At 35.2% G+C, this 19235-nt stretch overlaps 1 long non-coding RNA gene across 1 annotated transcript; it reads right to left on the reverse strand.

Annotated features, from left to right (window-relative positions):
- Positions 1-6449: 6449 nt before the first annotated feature.
- LOC125657085 (uncharacterized) lies at positions 6450-7414 on the reverse strand. The gene is made up of 2 exons (XR_007363183.2): positions 7260-7414; positions 6450-6727 (listed from the first exon to the last, which is right to left on the reverse strand). It is a non-coding gene; the product is annotated as an uncharacterized LOC125657085 (long non-coding RNA).
- Positions 7415-19235: the final 11821 nt, after the last annotated feature.

Consider the following 19235-nt stretch of genomic DNA (forward strand, 5'->3'; position numbering starts at 1 on the left):
ACAAAAGAACTTTTGTAGAAAATCTAGCTGCACAGGCAGAAGAAGCTGCTAGGATGAGAAATATGAAGGACCTGTATGATATCACAAAAAAACTTGCAGACCGTTTTAGACAAACAAGCCAAAAGATTAAAGACAAAAATGGAAAAGTTCTAACCAGAACAGAGGAACAGTTAGCAAGATGGGCAGAACATTTTAAAGAACTTCTAAACAGACCACCGCCTGACATAACACCAGATATTAACAAAGCCAACGAAGAACTTAAAGTCAACCTTCACCCTCCATCCAAAATTGAAATAAAACAGGCAATTAAAAAGTTAAAATCAGCCAAATCTTCTGGCCCAGACAACATTCCTCCAGAAGCTCTAAAAGCAAATCCAGATCTTACAGCAAATATCCTTCACAAGATCTTCAACAGCGTATGGAAAGACGAGGAAATGCCTCAAGACTGGAACAGCGGCCATCTAATTAAGCTGCCCAAGAAAAGAAATCTTAAAGAATGTAAAAACTACAGAGGCATTGTACTACTATCAGTAGTTGCAAAAGTGCTAAACAGAATCATCCTAACAAGACTCTTGAAGGCCATAGACGAGAAGCTCAGAGACCAACAAGCAGAAAAGATCGATCATGCACAAACCAAATAGCAACACTGAGAATAATCATAGAACAATCTCTAGAATGGAACACCTCCCTATTTCTCAACTTTGTAGACTTCGAGAAAGCTTTTGACAGTTTAGATAGAGAAGTTTTATGGAATCTAATGGCACACTATGGAATACCACAAAAGTTCATTAACATCATCAGGAACTCCTATAACAACATGAAATGTAGAGTTATACATGAAGGTCAACTTACAGAAAGTTTTGATGTCAAGACTGGAGTCAAGCAAGGTTGTTTGCTATCTCCTTTTCTCTTCCTCCTGGCAATTGACTTTATCATGAGAGAAACAACTGAAGTGAAAAGAAATGGAATCCAATGGACAATGTGGCAACAACTGGATGACCTGGATTTTGCTGATGACATTGCCCTCATCTCCAGTACCCAACAACAAATGCAAGACAAAACATCTCTTCTAGCAGCAACAACAGTTAAACTAGGATTGAAACCTAATGAAAGCAAGACAAAAATTATGAAAATTAATGCAAAGAGTAAACAGCCTATCAAAATAAGGGATACCATCCTGGAAGAAGTTGAGGAGTTTACTTAACTAGGAAGCATTGTGAATGGAGGTACCGATGCTGATGTTAAGACCAAATAAACAAGGATAGGGTCATCTTCAACATTCTGGGGAAGTATGGAATGCAAAGAACATCTCGAGAAACACTAAAATCAAGATTTTTAATTCATTTGTAAAGTCTGTGCTTCTGTGTCGGGCAGAAACATGGAGAACAACAAATGCCACGATTTCAAAAATTCAAAGATTCATCAATTACTGCCTGCGCAGAATAATGAACATCAGATGGTTTGATAAAGTAAGAAACGAGGATCTTTGGAAAATAGCAAATCAAGCCCCCATACATTGTAGATATCCAAATCAAAAAAAGCAAATGGTCATGGATTGGACACACACTGCGAAAACCATCAAGCAGCATCACAAAACAAGCCCTCAAATGGACCCCCAAGGAAAAAGAAACAGAGGAAGACCAAGGAGCAGCTGGCGCAGAGTTACGGAGGCAGAATTAAAAGAGCAAGGCTACACCTGGAACTCAGCAGAAAGATTAGCGCCAAACAGAGTCAGATGGAGGGAGTTCGTCAATGGCCTATGCTCCCTAGAGGAGCAAAGGGCTAAGTAAGTAAGTAATAAAATACAATATCGCAGGTTTAAAATTGGTGTTTAATTGCAATAATCATACTAATTATCGTCTCAAGCCAAATAGCAATTCAAATGAAAAAACAAAACAAGTATGATAATTGTATTTACTTTTTTTATTCAATTGAAGGGATAGTCATAGTTAATTATGTATAATGAGATAAACTCGTATCAAAATTTTGATTACTATATAATGACAAACTTTTTCTCCAGGAGAACTCTTACCAGAATTTCTATGACAAAAAAGACATAGTTTTTCTCCAGGAGAATCCATTTAATAAAGTGCTTAATATTTTTCTCTCCGTAACTAGATTTTCATTAAAAAAAATTCTCCAGGAGAACTCGTTCCCAGATTTTTATGATAGAAATGACAAAGTTTTTCTCCAGGAGAACTCGTACCCAGATTTATCAGATAAAATGACAAAGTTTTTTTTCTCTCCGGGAGAACTCGTACCCAGATTTTTATAACAGATATAACAAAGTTTTTCTCTAGGAGAACTCGTACCCAGATTTTTATGATACAATTGAGAAGTTTTATTCTAGGAGAACTCGTACCCACATTTCTATTTCTTAAAATGACAAAGTTTTTCTCCAGGAGAACTCGTACCCAGATATTAATGGGTACGACTTCTCTTGGAGAACTCGTACCCGGGTACGACTTCTCCAGAAGAACTCGTACACGAATTTCTTGGTACGAGTTCTCCTGGGTACGGGTTCTCCTGGGTACGAGTTCTCCTGATACCGTTAGGAGTGTTGAGGTGTTGATACAGGGTATACCGGCCGTATTGTTTGTTTACTGCATCTATCTTGACTCCTTTCGGGGGTGTTTGTTAATTACAGGTATCCCAAACGATCGAGCTCGTAAAGTTTGAAGCCATACATGAACACCAGTTAATTCTGGATGTCACTACAGATGTAGACTATAGTGTTTTCCTTTTCACATGCATTGTTTATATATTATACATGTACCCATGCATTAAATGTATCTGTACATGTAATGGTATACACAATGTATGTATACGAAATTTGCTTTTGTTTGTGTATAACTGTTGCGTGTACAATTTGCGATAATTTCATGAAATATATACATGTATACTTGGTACTTGTACAAAAATATATTACATTGAATATATCCAGAACTGTAAAATATGCTGTATCACTATTCCGGTTTGCGATAATTTCATGAAATATATACATGTATACTTGGTACTTGTACAAAAATATATTACATTGAATATATCCAGAACTGTAAAATATGCTGTATCATGATTCCGGTTTATTTCATTTTTTATTAATTGATGAAATATACATGTACATGTATTTTATTACTTGATTATGAAATAAGTAAAATCCCAGGAAAAAATCCGAAACATTCCGAGTAAATAGATCATTTTGCGTTCAGCGTTCGCTCACCGTTCACTTTGCGCTCACTGTTCACTTTGCACTCACCGTTCACCAAATTGCGTCCACCGTTCGCTCTGCGTTCGTTCACCGTTCACTCACCGTGCGTTCACCGTTCGCTCACCGTTCAAGTGGGAAAGAAGAACATTTCAGGAACCTGTCCCACACCATCGGACAATTGAAATATACACTATATTTATCTCTATGTATGTTTCCATTGTTTTCACGTTCGATTCTCGTAAATCAAATTCAAAAGTCGAAATTATGTTGAATTTGGGAATCTTATGGATATCACGTTTCAAAATGACGTAAATATGAATACAATTTGTATGAAACATAACAGAGTGAAATAAAATTTTGAAAAACAATCTTAATCACCGTGGCCAAACATCATTTGGATTCAACTTTCCTACGCAGGATACAATCGTGCTTTTAACGCAGAGTACATATGTTCAACCAACCCCTACGATAATTTACTATGGACAGAGTAGATGTCCGTGAGGAGGGGTTTAAAAGTGGCCCATATTTTCTTTATACAGGTAATTTTTAATGATTATATAGCCTATCAGATGACGCAATGGATTCTGGTTTGAATGATTAATAGAATTCGGTAATATCCCTTACAACTTGCTCAAACACTTCAACAGAGATACAAAATTTTGTGTAAATTGGTCTCAGTCATTCGTTTTCTTCATCTTTTTTTTTTAGAAAACAGAAATAAAACCACCTAAACCCAATTACATCTGCGAAAAGTCAACATCATTACAAATGTATACTATAAACGTCAGGAAGAAATCTTCCAAATAATTTAATAAACAAACGTTGATATCAATACTTTCAACAAAAACGTACAAAATTTCTTTTCTTAATTCATTTAAGGTAGCTCATTACACTAAAATTTTATTTAATGGCTCGTTAAAACACCTCTTATGAAGTATGATTTCACCATCGAAGAAGTGATACAAGCTCTCGAGTATTTTATATGATTTTTTTGTGATTTTCTCCCGGAACGATAAAAAGGGTGTTTTGTTTGCAGATAAGAGATTCTCGAGTCCGAATTTCGCTGTGATTTGGTGCATGATATGAATATCTAATAAAACATGCCTAAAAGATTCAGATATAAACGTTCTAATTTGTTAGAGAAAAATATTCATGAAAATTTAAGATGTTATTTGTAAATATTTTTTAAATCTACGTATAAAATCTTCAAATAACATATCAGTTAGAAAAGAGATATATCGAAGAAATATATTATAAAAAGAAATAATTGAAACGAAATGACCACATTTTAGATATAATCACTATTTTCAAACTGGAGAAAAAAGTACCGATCCCGATCAAAATTGATAGATATTACTAAAATAATCATATTGTTGCTAATTGTATGCACTGTTGATCAAGAAATTAGTTTCCTTTATAAAGTCGTTAATTTGTAAACAATTTTACATCAAGGGAATGTAGTTTTCTGCTTACAATGTTCTCTATAGTTACTTTTTTTATAATTCCAATCGGGCTTGGTTCAAAGATATTTCTGAATTTTGACTATTTCATTTCAATTTTTTTTTAAAAATATGTTTCTCTGATATATCTTTTTTCTAAACGATATGTTTTTTTTTTTGAAGATTTTATCCGTAGATTAAAAAAATATTAGCAAATAACGTTTTCAATTTTCATGAATATTGTTTATTTAAAAAATTTGAATGTCTATCTTAGTCTTTTAGGCATGTTTTCTTAGATATTCATATTATGCATCAAATCACAGCGAAATTTGGACTCCAGAGTATCTTATTTGCAAACAAAGTACCTGTTTATCATTCCGGGATAAATCACAAAAATTTCCCATAAAATACTTGAGAGCTTGTATCACTTTTTCGATGGTGAAATCATACTTCATAAGAGGTGTTTTAACAAGCCATTAAATAAAAATTTAGTGTAATGAGCTACTTTAAGAAATGCATTTTATTTCTGAAAATTAGCATGTAACCAGCGCTTCAAGAAAATTGTACCGACGTGAAGTGCTGCAGGTCACATATGTATCCTCGTGTAGTTTCTTATGTTTACATTCTGTTTCCAATTCTGTTGGAAATCTTAGCTAATAAAACAGACGTATTATATTTATCAAGATTCATACGCGCACTGTTCACACCTACATGTACAGCGTATTAATGAGGAAATAGCTTTCATTATAATTTGTAAAGATAGCAAAGGCAAAAACATTGGATATGTAAATATTATATTTGAACTCTTATTGTATTTCATGCTTTTTAATCAGCATAGACCAGTCAATCTATCAGCATAGACCAATCAATCAATCAATCGGTATAGACCAAACAATCAATCGGTATAGACCAGTCAATCAATCGGTATAGACCAGTCAATCTATCAGCATAGGCCAGTCAATAAATCAGTATAGACCAGTCAATCAATCGATATAGACCAATCAATCAATCGGTATAGACCAGTCAATCAATCGGTATAGACCAGTCAATCAATCGGTATAGACCAGTCAATCAATCGGTATAGACCAGTCAATCAATCGGTATAGACCAGTCAATCAATCGGTATAGACCAATCAATCAATCGGTATAGACCAGTCAATCAATCGGTATAGACCAGTCAATCAATCGGTATAGACCAGTCAATCTATCAGCATAGACCAGTCAATCAATCGGCATAGACCAGTCAATCAATCGGTATAGACCAGTCAATCAATCGGTATAGACCAGTCAATCAATCGATATAGACCAGTCAATCAATCAGTATAGACCAGTCAATCAATCGGTATAGACCAGTCAATCAATCGGTATAGACCAGTCAATCTATCAGTATAGACCAGTCAATCAATCGGTATAGACCAGTCAGTCTATCAGCATAGACCAGTCAATCAATCGATATAGACCAGTCAATCAATCGGTATAGACCAGTCAATCAATCGGTATACACCAGTTAATCAATAGGTATAGACCAGTCAATCAATCAGTATAGACCAGTCAATCAATCGGTATAGACCAGTCAATCAATCAGTATAGACCAGTCAATCAATCGGTATAGACCAGTCAATCAATCGGTATAGACCAGTCAATCAATCGGTATAGACCAGTCAATCAATCGGTATAGACCAGTCAATCAATCGATATAGACCAGTCAATCAATCAGTATAGAATTATTTCTGCATCACAAAGCGGTGTACACGCACAACATGACTGACTTCGACTTCCATTGTAATATCAACGAAATACTCTATGTTTTTATATTTTATTTTTACAACAATCCCCAAGAGATCAACATAGTTAAAACTTCAGACTCAGTCCATCCATTCAGCGCTTTAGGCATGTCTGTACAACTTTAGTTATAACTAAATACTGTTCTACCACCAATTGTTATTATTCCACCCATTGTTGTTGTTCCACCAATCGTTGTTGTTCCACCCATTGTTGTTGTTCCACCAATTGTTGTTGTTCCACCCATTGTTGTTGTTCCAGAAATTGTTGTTATTGTTGCATATCCAAGGTGGGCAACCTTATGTATGAAATAATGACAATGCTTTCATTGCGTTGTTTGAAAATCTCCAAAGAAATTGCAATCTATATTCAAACTTCAAAACAAACTACAATGACCTCAAATAACCTTTTCATCAATTTCATCAATCCTAATGTGAACAATTTGAAACACTGAATAGATTCACTCTTGCAGTCCTACACTGGCAATGGTGACGTCTCCATATGAGTGAAATATTCTCAAGAGGGACGTTAAACAATATACAATCAATCACTTTATATGAAAATCTTTATTCATCTAAACTCTGAATTTTCGAAATAAAATTTTATCTATTTCTGCATTTCTGTACTGCTCTAAAAGATTTCTATACATGTACGCCGAAGGAAAACATGGGTCTTAGTTCAGAAAAAAATTCCTTATTTTGGAGATTTTTATTTTCCTGCGGGTCATTGTGATAATACATGTACCTTTAAGTCATTGAACACTGAAATTTCGGGGGTTTTTTTGTTTGGGGGGGGGGGGTGAAATAGGGGTAAATAAAGAGTGCACTTACCCTGACAGGTCACAACAGCTAAACATAGAGCGAGGAGCAGAAAGACGCGCAGCATGTTGAGAATTCCTTAGGCAGAGGCTTCTAGCAAACGCTGCTTCGATGTCTTTTCAAGAGCAACCTGCTCTTGCATTCTCAAATTTATCAGTATTTATAGAGATTCCCCAAAAAATAACTTATGAATTATTCATGAAACTTTGAATGTTTTCTGGTTTTAATTAGCATTTACATCATTAATCATTTTATTGATGATGGTTTCTAAATTAATTTTTGTTAGAATTAAATACGTGATACACATATTTGATTTCCTCCTTATGGAGTCTTTTAAAGTATCTAAATAAATCACAAGTAACACATGGGCTTGAGGAAAATTGACTCACTGAATGACCTGGGTTTTCGTCATCATGTTATGGTGAGAGAAACTTCACCTTTTTTCTGGCAAGGGAAAACATCACAATGGAACAAAGAATTTTCTGTCTGTTGTGTTCGTCGGTCTAATTCTTGATGTTGATGTGTTATTTTACAGGGCCTACCTGTTATATTCAGTAGCATGCAATATGTTTGTTTTATATTCAGCCGTTCCAAACAGCACTAAACAAATGATGAAACATATTCATTTCATGTTCAATAATATATAATATTCATATTTGAGTTATGAAAAGAATGCTATTGGACTGTTATTCTTCCGAAATTTTGTTTCCATTATCTCATGACAAATTCTTTGATATTCCCCACTTCACTTGTCTAGGACCGGAAGCTCGTGTTTACATGTAGATCCAGTAGGTGAATAATTATACAAAACACTGTGCATAAGCATAAAAATGTCATTAATCAAATTTTAAAAAAATAAACTAAAATGAATAGATGTGAGTGATGAGATCAGTGTATGTGTGTGCGTGCGCGCGTGTGTGTGTGCGTGCGTGCGTGCGTTTTTATTCGTGTGATCGTGCCGTATTTCCAAGTTCTATAGACTTCTCTGTGCTGAGTATCCGGGCGCATGATTGTTAACCCGGTGCTTAGGGATTGGCAGAGAAAAAGATGTGAAACTGTTCTACCAGATTGTTAAGAAGGTACTGCACATCTCATGTTAATTTCCCTAAAGGTGTTGCATGAAAGATCGATAGAATTAAGTTATTCAAATAATATGATAAAACCAATTGAAACTTATGTGTTGATTCAAATCAGTAAAAAAATATAGCCAAAATAATTCGAGTTTTAATTCAAGCAATGCACGATTTATATGATTTTAGCGTTGAAATGGAGGGGTGTCCCCGAATTTCAGAAAAACTGCCTCCGTGAAACAAAATAAATTTAGCATGAATATGTTCTTCGAGTTTTCTACTAAAAGAACTATCGCTTTCAAATTTTGTTTCACGGGGGAATGTTTTGTAAAATTAAAAAAATCGAAACGACTTCACTGATATTATTTTCAACTTCACCTGTACGTTAATTTTCCATAGAAATATATGGTCCACTGCGTGGTTCATTGGGTAAGGTCGTCGTTATGTAAAAATGTGTTCTTTTTTAAAACGTCTGGGTTCGAATCCCTCACGAACACAATTCTTATTTCATATTACGTTTTCCATCTAGATTTTTTTCTTAATTGAAACACACTTCTAGTTTTTATAGATGTTTCAGGTCAAATCTCTGTTCGTTACAATGAGTTTCCAACCTGGATACTGTACAGTTTGTGAATGGGACTCGCTGTAAACACGCCGAATGCAGCATGCAATACCACAGGCACCTGAAGGGTGGATAGGCCTTATACAATGCACATACCCCCACCCCACCCCGAAATAACAAAAATTAATATAGAACCAAAATTTATTTAAAATATGTGATTTCCCCTATGCTATGTACATTATATAAGGCCTATATATGGTGTCCGGATAGGGCCATTTGCAAAAGCAAGACTGCGCGTTAGTCACAACACGCCGTCACGCCAACAAGCAACGCGCGCTCACGCCAACAAGCAACACGCCTTCGCGCTCTGACGCCAACAAGCAACGCGCTTTCTCTCTCCCACGCCAACAAGCAACACGCCTTCGCGCTCTCACACCAACAAGCAACGCGCTTTCGCGCTCTCACGCCAACAAGCAACACGCCTTCGCGCTCTGACGCCAACAAGCAACGCGCTTTCTCTCTCCCACGCCAACAAGCAACACGCCTTCGCGCTCTCACACCAACAAGCAACGCGCTTTCGCGCTCTCACGCCAACAAGCAACGCGCCTTCGCCCAAACAAGCAACGCGCCTTCGCGCTCTCACGCCAACAAGCAACGCACCTTCGCGCTCTCACGCCAAGCAACGCGCCTTCGCGCCATCACGCCAACAAGCCTTTGCGCCGTGTTGCTTGTTGGCGCGAAGGCGCGTTGCTTGTCGGCGAGAAGGCGAGTTGTGTTAGCGTGAAGACGCTTGCTTGTCGGTGCGAAAGCGCGTTGCTTGTTGGCGTGAGAGCGCGAAGGCGCGTTGTTTGTTTGCGCGAAGGCGCGCTGCTTGTTGGCGTGAGAGCGCAAAGGCGCGTTGTTCGTTGGTGTGACGGCGTGTTGTGACTAACGCGCAGTCACGCTTTTGCAAATGGCCCTATTCGGACACCATACCTATCCACACTTGAGGTGCCCGTGTGCAATTATGCAATACCTGTGTTTTAATAGTCAAGGTTGCTTACGAGAACTTGTATGTTTTTCTGAGTGAAAGGTGTTGACAAAGACAAAGGCATAATATGGTGTCTTTAACGAAAAACCGTTGTGAACTTTGCAAAGCTTTGAAAGAAAAACTTTAAGGCCAAACAAGGTAAATAACCGTTAAACAGTTTGAGCGGATAAGATGTTATGTATTCCAGTAGCATATAGATATGGTAAATTTATGTTTTCATATGCATGTACATATAAATTTGTCGAACTTTATTAATGCATATTAAACTTCCCTTATTTTAGAGTCATGTACAGTTACTAACTGTTGGTTGTAGAAAATAATACATAAGAGTATAAGACTGTAGTACTGTAGTATATACAGTGTGTAATATTAAATATTTGATACACTCGTAACATGTAACCGTATACATTGTTTCTGATACTCAGAAGAAGAACAAACACAATTTAATTTTCACGATTTCAAAAATTGTTTCGACTACATGTATACTGTATTGACACATAAAATGTATTAGGCTTGCCCTTAGTATTGGGAAAACCTACAGGTATTTAAATGACAAATACACAATGGATGAAGGTCAGTTCTACATATATGTACATATTGTACGTCACGAGTGCTGGCACCGAGCTCCGATTAGAGAAAGTTCCCGCTTCGGTGCAACACTTTCTTTATGCAGGTGTTATATAGTAGCCTTTCCCCCTAGCCATCTTTCCCACCGGAAAAATGGCTATGTAGTAGTTTCCCCCCGGAAAAATGGTTATATAGTAGATTTTCCCCAACGGAAATGTGGCTATACAGTAGATTTCCCCCTTCTTTTCATTCCGGTTACGTTTACGGCTTACCATTCCCATACATATTTTTTCCATTCTGAAATTAATCCTTTTCTGGCTATTCATTTCTTTTTTATCCTAATTGGAGAGTTAATTTCCGAATCCCCTTTATTGGGATTTTTGGAAATATTTATTATTCAACAAACATTTCATTCAGTCGAATGTTATGTAAAACAATCATATATTTAGAATGTAAAATCAGAATATTTCGTGCATGTAAAATAGCACCTATTTAGGCAAACAAATAAGTATTTATCGTACGAGAAATCAAAATTGTTTCTCTCCATTTGATTAACACAAAAGCCTTTCATACAGATAGTGGAGTAAAACTTAAATTCTACAACTCTGTTGATTGTCTACCCTTGATTCCAAATTGCCGCTGCTAAGGAATCAACTCGCTTTCCTGCTAGACATGATTCTTAACACCTCATTGGGAGAAATTTGGATTTTTCAATTGAATTAGAGTTTTTTTTAGAGGAACACCCTACCCCACCCCCACCCCCACCCCTTCAACTGTTCTCGGGTCATTGGTGGATTAATAGATGTGAACATGTTATCGATATATAATCGTAACTATTCCAGGCGGTGCAACTCCCAGCTGTACTGTCAGTACTTTGATTTATACATTGTACATATTCGTTTACAAAATTTCTCCAAAGATGAATTTATTTTTAATATGACGGTCATCAAACTTCATTCCCATACGAAGAATATTCTGGAATTTTTTTTATTTTTAACATACACTCCTAAAACTTTTTAGCTCACCTGAGCTGAAAGCTTAACTGTTGTTCATTTTGCCACCTCAATTTATTACATGTACATGTTCATACATGTATGTTACATGTATCCGCCATCCTAAAAGATCCTAGATTGTTTTAAAAAATGAAAACGAAGACTCGGGGTAATATTTCGTCCATCTTGTATTAAAATCTTTTGCACCCCCCCCCCCCCTGGAATTTTGAAATTTCAATTCTTTACTATATATTTGCACCCTAAAAATGTTGGACCCCCTGGAAAAATTGGGTCCATACCTAAAATATTTGAACCCCTGGAAATATTACCTGGATTCACCCCTGACTTAGATTGGTTTCGATTTGTTCCTACGTAGGCCTAGGTTCGTTTCGATGGTTTTGCAGGTGCCCTTATGATTAACATATACAAACGAAAAAACAAATTGACCAAAGTGTCAAAAGATTTGTTTCATCTAAAAATTCGAAGTAAACATGTTTTAGACAATACTAATGCATTGTACATTCATTATTTCAAAACATTGAAAATGAATCCTCATGAGAATATAAAAGGTACGTAAAATTATGGTACATACAATCTTTCTTTTCACATAATGCCTTTTGTTCCACAGTTCAGACTTTGCGTTACCATGGTTATCAGGAAACGTTTTATTTCTTTCTTCTTGTTCTTACTTATAAGTTTTTCTTAATATATGAACAAATTCTTCGCTAAGAAACACTTCTAATTCACAAACAATGTGTTGAAATAGCGCAGTAGAAACGCACAGCTTCTTACAACTTGCGTATCCATACCGACCGCCTCGTAGAGGCCCGTAAAATTTGTCCATTAATGATAAAAAATTCAAAAAAAAAGTTTATGCGCTTTTCATGAGATGTGTTCAAACATGGATATAATATTAGAAATACCAATGAATTAAATTAGTATTGTACATGTACTCTCTAAATTGTACTCCAAAATAAAGATGTCCTACCCTTGAGCATGTTTTCAATGGGAATACATTTTTAAAAAAAATATAATTTCGTATGTTGTATACTCTCAGTAATTCCGTAAAGCATATCTTTACAATTTGTCTCTATGAAAATACATGTACATGTATCTACATTCAAACTATCGGCACACCGGCTGGTGACATCTCCATATCAGTGAAATATTCTCGAGAGGGACGTTAAACAATATTCAATCAATCAATCAAACTATCGGCAACATACATGTTTCGATACTCAGATCTATGCAATATCAATATTTGTTGTACAAAGCCCGACTGACTTTCCATAGTCTGTTTTCTAAAATCAAATCCAAAAACGTGAGAGGGTAATCCTGCTATGGGGAAAGATCTACTATATAGTAGTGTTTTCCCCTAGGGGAAAGACTACTATATAGCCATTTTTCCGGGGGGGGGGGGGCTATTAGGGGGAAAGGCTACTATAAAACACCGGTCCTTTGCTGGGGCAGTTTTACAGAGTACATGTACTTATACGGGTTCCTTAATTGTTCAGGGATTAATTTCCGTATTCTACACCAGCCTCACATTTAATATAGGATCAAACATTCCTTTTTAAGAATTTATCGATGTGTAAACTCTGGACATTTTACTCACAAACTGAAGAAAAGTGCGAAGCGAAGAACGTTTCCTGTATTATCAATTTCAAAAATTGAATAGATTCCCTGCACCATGTTATTCATTTCAGGCGCGTATGTATACATATCGGTTTTTTAATTTATTGATGTGTAAATTCTCGTTTAGCTTTATTTACAATTGTAATAAATAACATTGGAATTATTCTATATTATAAATAGCATTTTAATATCGTTCTGTTTACATTGAAAAACACGATAAAAACTACTTTAACGTACGACTCACTACGATCAGAGTTTTATGTGCGACTGACTTTTACTGGTCTTTGACCTTCATTAATTAATTGTATCGTTAATTAGGTCAGGGTAATTAGAGGATAATATTGCAAATATTATGTCCGGCTGATCGGACGCGAGATCTTTTATCCAAACAACAATAGTGTCGTTTAATTTTGTAGCTTTAGTTAGTTTAGGTTTGAAGTGCTGTTTTTGTTCATTTGTTTAATTTCTACTTGTCCTGAGGAAGGGGCGGGTTGTCCCGAAAATTTGACAACGTTTATTGCTTGAGTCGTCGGGCCATTTTAGTGCTTTGTATACACATGGAAAATAGTATTATTACAACACCATTGCTACTCCTTTATGCATGGCATGTAAAATCTTTGAAAACAGCAATGATTTGGAATTCAGTAACGCAATACTGTCAGTGCCTTTGTTTGCAATATACCTATATTCAGTTGTAGATTGTTCAATCTCGCCCATGCGAGTAGTGTACTCGCTTCCAATACAAAATCGTGCGTTTGGTATACAGTGTTTTAGCTCTTCATTTAAAACTGTACAGGTTTACTTTTCTTGCACATCGAAATTATGCATGGGTCCTCCACAGGTCTCGAGTGCAATCGGATGTCAGGGTATTGAACTGAGAGAAGCAAGTATGTCAATAAGACAAACAGTCTTTGCTTGAGGTTTTGTTGATGATGGCCAACACAGCTTCATTGTCTGCAAGAAACAAAATCTTATGGTTTTGTTTGGAGCCCCACATTTCCATAGACAGGACAATTGGGAAGAGTTCTAAAATGGTGATGTGAAACTGTTTGAATGTTTCAGGCCATTCAGTCGCAAACCAAGATGCCCCTAAAATGGCAGCAAAGCCAGCATCGGTGTGAAGGGTGAGATGGTCAGAAAAAGAAAAGCTGTCACTGAGGAGAACAGCTAGGCTTGCCATTGAAATGTGAGATGAACTAAAGCCAACATTGAATGTCCGCTCTAGCTTCGCAAGTGAAACGAATATAATGACGGGGGTTAGACACTTTACAGGTGAGGTCAATTAACCTACGCAAAAATGCACGACCCGGTGAAATAACTGAACAAGCAAAATTGAGCAGTTCAATTAGGGATTGCCAGTCTCGGACGGTAACCCTTTTCCTAAATGAAAAGTTGGACAGTTGAGATTTGATTTTTTTAATTTTATCCTCAGGTAAACGACTTTCCATACAATGGAATCGACTTCAATACCATAAATGATAATATTTGTACTTGGTAGGCAAGTTTTGTTGGGGTTCAAAGGAATTTCTATATTGTCACAAAGGTTTATAAAGTTGTTCAAATCTGTAAGGCAGCTACTAGATGCAGGTGGACCAATGAAAAAAAAATCATCGATCATATGGGACATTCCTTTGGCAGAAAATTTGTTGAGCATGTTTTTCAAAGATTTGGCAGGAGCTACTGGCACCCATTGGGAGACAGTCGTCATAGTAATATAAGTTATCCCACTGACAACTCAGCAAGTGCTTTTTCTTCCTAAAATTTTCCGTGGCAGCACTCCAACTAAACAAAGAAAAGGACCCCTTGCGTTACAATCTGATTGGCTGAAAAAGACTTCGTTAACTAAAAACAAAGGACCGGATAAGCACGAATTGAAAAAATACAATTACACAATAGCATACAAGTGTTGACAGCCATCAACAAAAATTGAAATTGCCAATTTTTAACATAAATTGCTTTATTAAAAATAAACCTTGTTTGATGTTTGAAAAAGTTATGAATTGTTAAACTTAGTCATCAATAATATTTTGCACACATAACTCTTGGTTAACTTTGTCATTGCCAATCCATGTCATAGAAAGCAAGCAACCTAAATATGCTTGTGACGAGCGTATTATGCACAATTTATGGTATGTTCATGTATGTTGGTGCCCGTAATTACAGCTATCTTGGGTCAATGGAAATTTCAATGTTATCCTCAACAGCATACACTATTTTTGTTTCATTATACTGAATGCCATGTGCATGGATAGTCCAAAACTTCAATATATTCTAAACATGTGACAAGAACATGAAATTAACTCAAATTAGCGCGAGATTAATATTATAAGCCTTTTGGCTTGTTTCTCAATCTATTTTATGTATAAGACATTGTTTGTAAACATTATCGAATTATTTACGAATAAATATTGTTTAAACTAAACTAAATTAATTCAAAAGTAACAAGTTTAAAAAGTTAAAACTTTTAATTAACAATTAATAACTTTTTCAAACATGCATTAGTTTGTGATAGTTACACGATACAGGTAGCTACGTTGTACCAATCTACATACCAAACTGCCGATTATCGTTTTTTAAAAATCAATTTCTATCATTTAAAATGTCGCTGCTGCGCACTGTAGACCACATTAATTGCAACGCTCAAACAATGACTTTCAAAAATCTACTGCAAATCGCACAGTCAATGTGATGCATGTTTTATTATCATTTTTTATAATATTACCCGTAATCAAGTAATATTTCACGTTGCTAGATACTATCACCGTGCAGACTGTGATGTTTACTCCTATAAGGAAACATCATATTTTTTCAAACGTTTTTTAGCCAATCAGATTCGAGAAATTTACATGAAAGTATACATTTTGTATTTATATTCATTAGCTTCTAATTCTGATAACATTTAAATTATCTTCTCGTCAATAATGAAATGTCTAAATTCAGGTATGACAGCATTCATATCATTAAAATCTCGTGATCGCTTTTTCATGTTTGAAGTGATTAGAAATATAGTTTGAATATGTTTCGGAATCCTTAACCTAAAATTAAATTGTCGTTATATAAAAATAGATATGTGGTTGAGAAGGTTAACAATTAATGATAGAAATATCATTAAACGTAAACTCAGTAAAGGATGACTGTCATGTTTTGCTATTGGGAGACATTTGAAGACTATTCGTGTGTTAAAAATCAGAAAATATTCTACATGTAACACTCTTTTGAGATTATTTATCAATACGGGATTTTCCAGATGCGTCCGAATTACTTCCATCTGGAGGACTAAGTTCGCTGCATCTCAGAGATTTAACGTTGTTTACAAATTACTGTTTATATTCATGCAATAAATCTTTGATATTCCAATAACCCATTAAATTGCTATTTGTTTACATAATCCTCTCATCACTACATGTAAAAACACCATGTCTTATCCTCCTTCAATGAATAATAAGTCTGTAAAACAGTTTGTCGTGTGTTGCCACATTTGTGACGTTTAATAATTCGTTTTAAATTATCAAAAGTATTATTAACAATGTCATATAATTTTGTAAAGTGGGATAATCCAAATTTCTAGTAATTAAAACTTAGACTCAACCTATTTATTAAATATTAATAATTGTTCTCCAGTAACTACAACATTTCAGTGAAAAAAAACCGACACGGAATGCGTTTTTTTTTATTTGTACGGATTCAAATCATTCTATAATGGCCATATGAAATAACTTCTGCAACGTAAATCATTTACATTCACTCCAGATGAAAGGAATAGGTCAAAATTCTTGATTAACTCTCAAACATCTTCGGTTGGTCTTATCATATGGGCCCCGAGGTCCACGCAGAAAATTTAAACGCGAGGTCAAAAGTGAATTTGCGCATGCGCAATTGCACGACCTTTCGTACCTAACAGGCTCGCACGTTTCCGTACATTGAGGGGGCTCAGCAACGCTAAACAAAAGATGATGATATATTATTGATGTTCATATCTTAAAATGGGCATCATTAGTAAAGTTGCACTGAAATTTTGAAATAAAAAAGCGACATTCAAGCTTGTGGGCATCAGTATTTTGTTGCCAGATTTATATCATTGGATAAGGTATGAAATTCAAATGTCATTATTTATCTAGACCAAATAGTGTTCCCTATTTGAACTTTAAGGTCCAGATCAGATACAAGAATGACTCTTTAAATTTTTTTTTAATTAAAGGTCAATGCTACAAATATCTTTTCACACTGATTTTGACAACAGATTAGTCCGTTTACCTGATCAAGATACAGGGCTCACGGCGGGTGTTATTGATCACCGTTCATTATATTCACCTCTTCATATTCATTACATATTATTGCAAATCTAACAATTAGATTACATCTATGATGAGAGTTTTGCATGTTTTAAGATTTTTAAAAAATTGTTATAAAACAAGTTTTTATTTCAACATAGAAAATTAAGTTTTTGTTAGAAACACATGCCTATGAATAACCAATTTGTTTCTATATTGTATATAAATGTAAACTGCATATTGAATTTATGTCTCTCAACTGATTCGATACGCGAGCCCATGTTCTGCATATGATCAATTTTTAAATCGAGACAGGCTACTAACAAATAAGTTGATATTACAGGGGTTTCAACAGTCTCGTTTTTTTTTTTTGCACACCAATTTTGACTGCGGATTACTCCGTTTACCTGATTAAGATATAAGGCTCACGGTGTGTGTGACCTGTCACGCCGGCATACTTTTTATAAAGCACTAACGCTTTATTTGTGTTCAAAATGAAATTTATTTCTTAATCATCCCAGTAACTGCTGAAATGGAATTTGCAGGGGCGTTTTGCAATTTTTTTTGGTTTTCCGATCTGAGGTACAATGTTATAGGTGATTAATTCTGCTGTTTTGTGTTCTACAGTGTGGTGTAGAAGTGGTGTTGTCCTAAACTGTTCATTTTTCAACATGTGGAGTACGTCAGTGTATGGCGAATTTGTAGCAAATCACAAATAATTTGTACACCAAATTTATTAACCTCAGTGTTTCGTAACATGTTACCAGTTTTGAATCAGAGTGGCACCCTTTTGTGATAAGTCAAAATAGGTACGTTGATGATAAAAATTTCAGCAACATTCCACATTATATAACAGCCAGAGGGAGGGAACTGCTTTACCTGGTGGAAATGGACTGATTTGACTTGGTGGTGTAAACGCCATAACAATTCTCGGATTACCTGTAGAGTTTTAAAACTTTTATGCGTAAAATCGTGATAGAGTGTACTAAATATTTTTATCCCCTTTCCTCCATTATGCAAAAACGTGGCATTGCATGTTTATATCCTAAAATGGAATTTATCCCAGAATGCTTTGTCACATGATCTCATGTGGTGACAACACATTATAGTTTTTGGCAGTTAGGACATAATTTTCATTAATTATAAACTATATAGCGCCAGAGTCGAGCCAGTTTTTCTTCTCTTTTGTTTTGTTTATGAAATAAAGGCCTGTGACAAATGATACGGAAATGTTACAGATTGTTAAAAATGGACTAGAAAAAATCAACTTAGACGATTTACCTATTAATTCAAGAAATATTTTTATGTAAAAATAAAAAACCCCGATATCATTAAGTTATGTATCTCTATAAAAGAAAATTCGAATCCTTTTACAAAGTTATCGACAATAGAATGTTGATATGCTGTCGATTATTGTAAGTTATCGACAATAGAATGTTGATATGCTGTCGATTATTGTAAGTTATCGACAATAGAATGTTGATATACTGTCGATTATTGTGACATAGGCTACTTTTGCACTGACGTAAAACGGGACATTATTCTTTCATTATTTATTTTCTCTCGTCCTCGATGAATGAACTGTCGATATAGCGAGAACTTAATTTTCGAGTCTAAAAATTTAGATGTGGGTGGGCATCTCTTATTTCCTTACCATCAGAAAGGAAATACGTCAATAACACTTTCACATACCGGAACAAAATTTTCAAAAAAGATTTAGGTTGAAATAAGTACAAAGTTTCGAATTAGATTTATTGTCTTAGTGTAAATGGCTTACTTAACTATTCAGAAAAATAGTTTCAGAATGTGCACTGTTTCGCCGTCTTTATTCAGTGAAAATACGTTAAAAGCAGCAGTTTAA

Source organism: Ostrea edulis, chromosome 1 (genome assembly GCF_947568905.1).
Source record: "Ostrea edulis chromosome 1, xbOstEdul1.1, whole genome shotgun sequence".
NCBI classification, from domain to species: domain Eukaryota; kingdom Metazoa; phylum Mollusca; class Bivalvia; order Ostreida; family Ostreidae; genus Ostrea; species Ostrea edulis.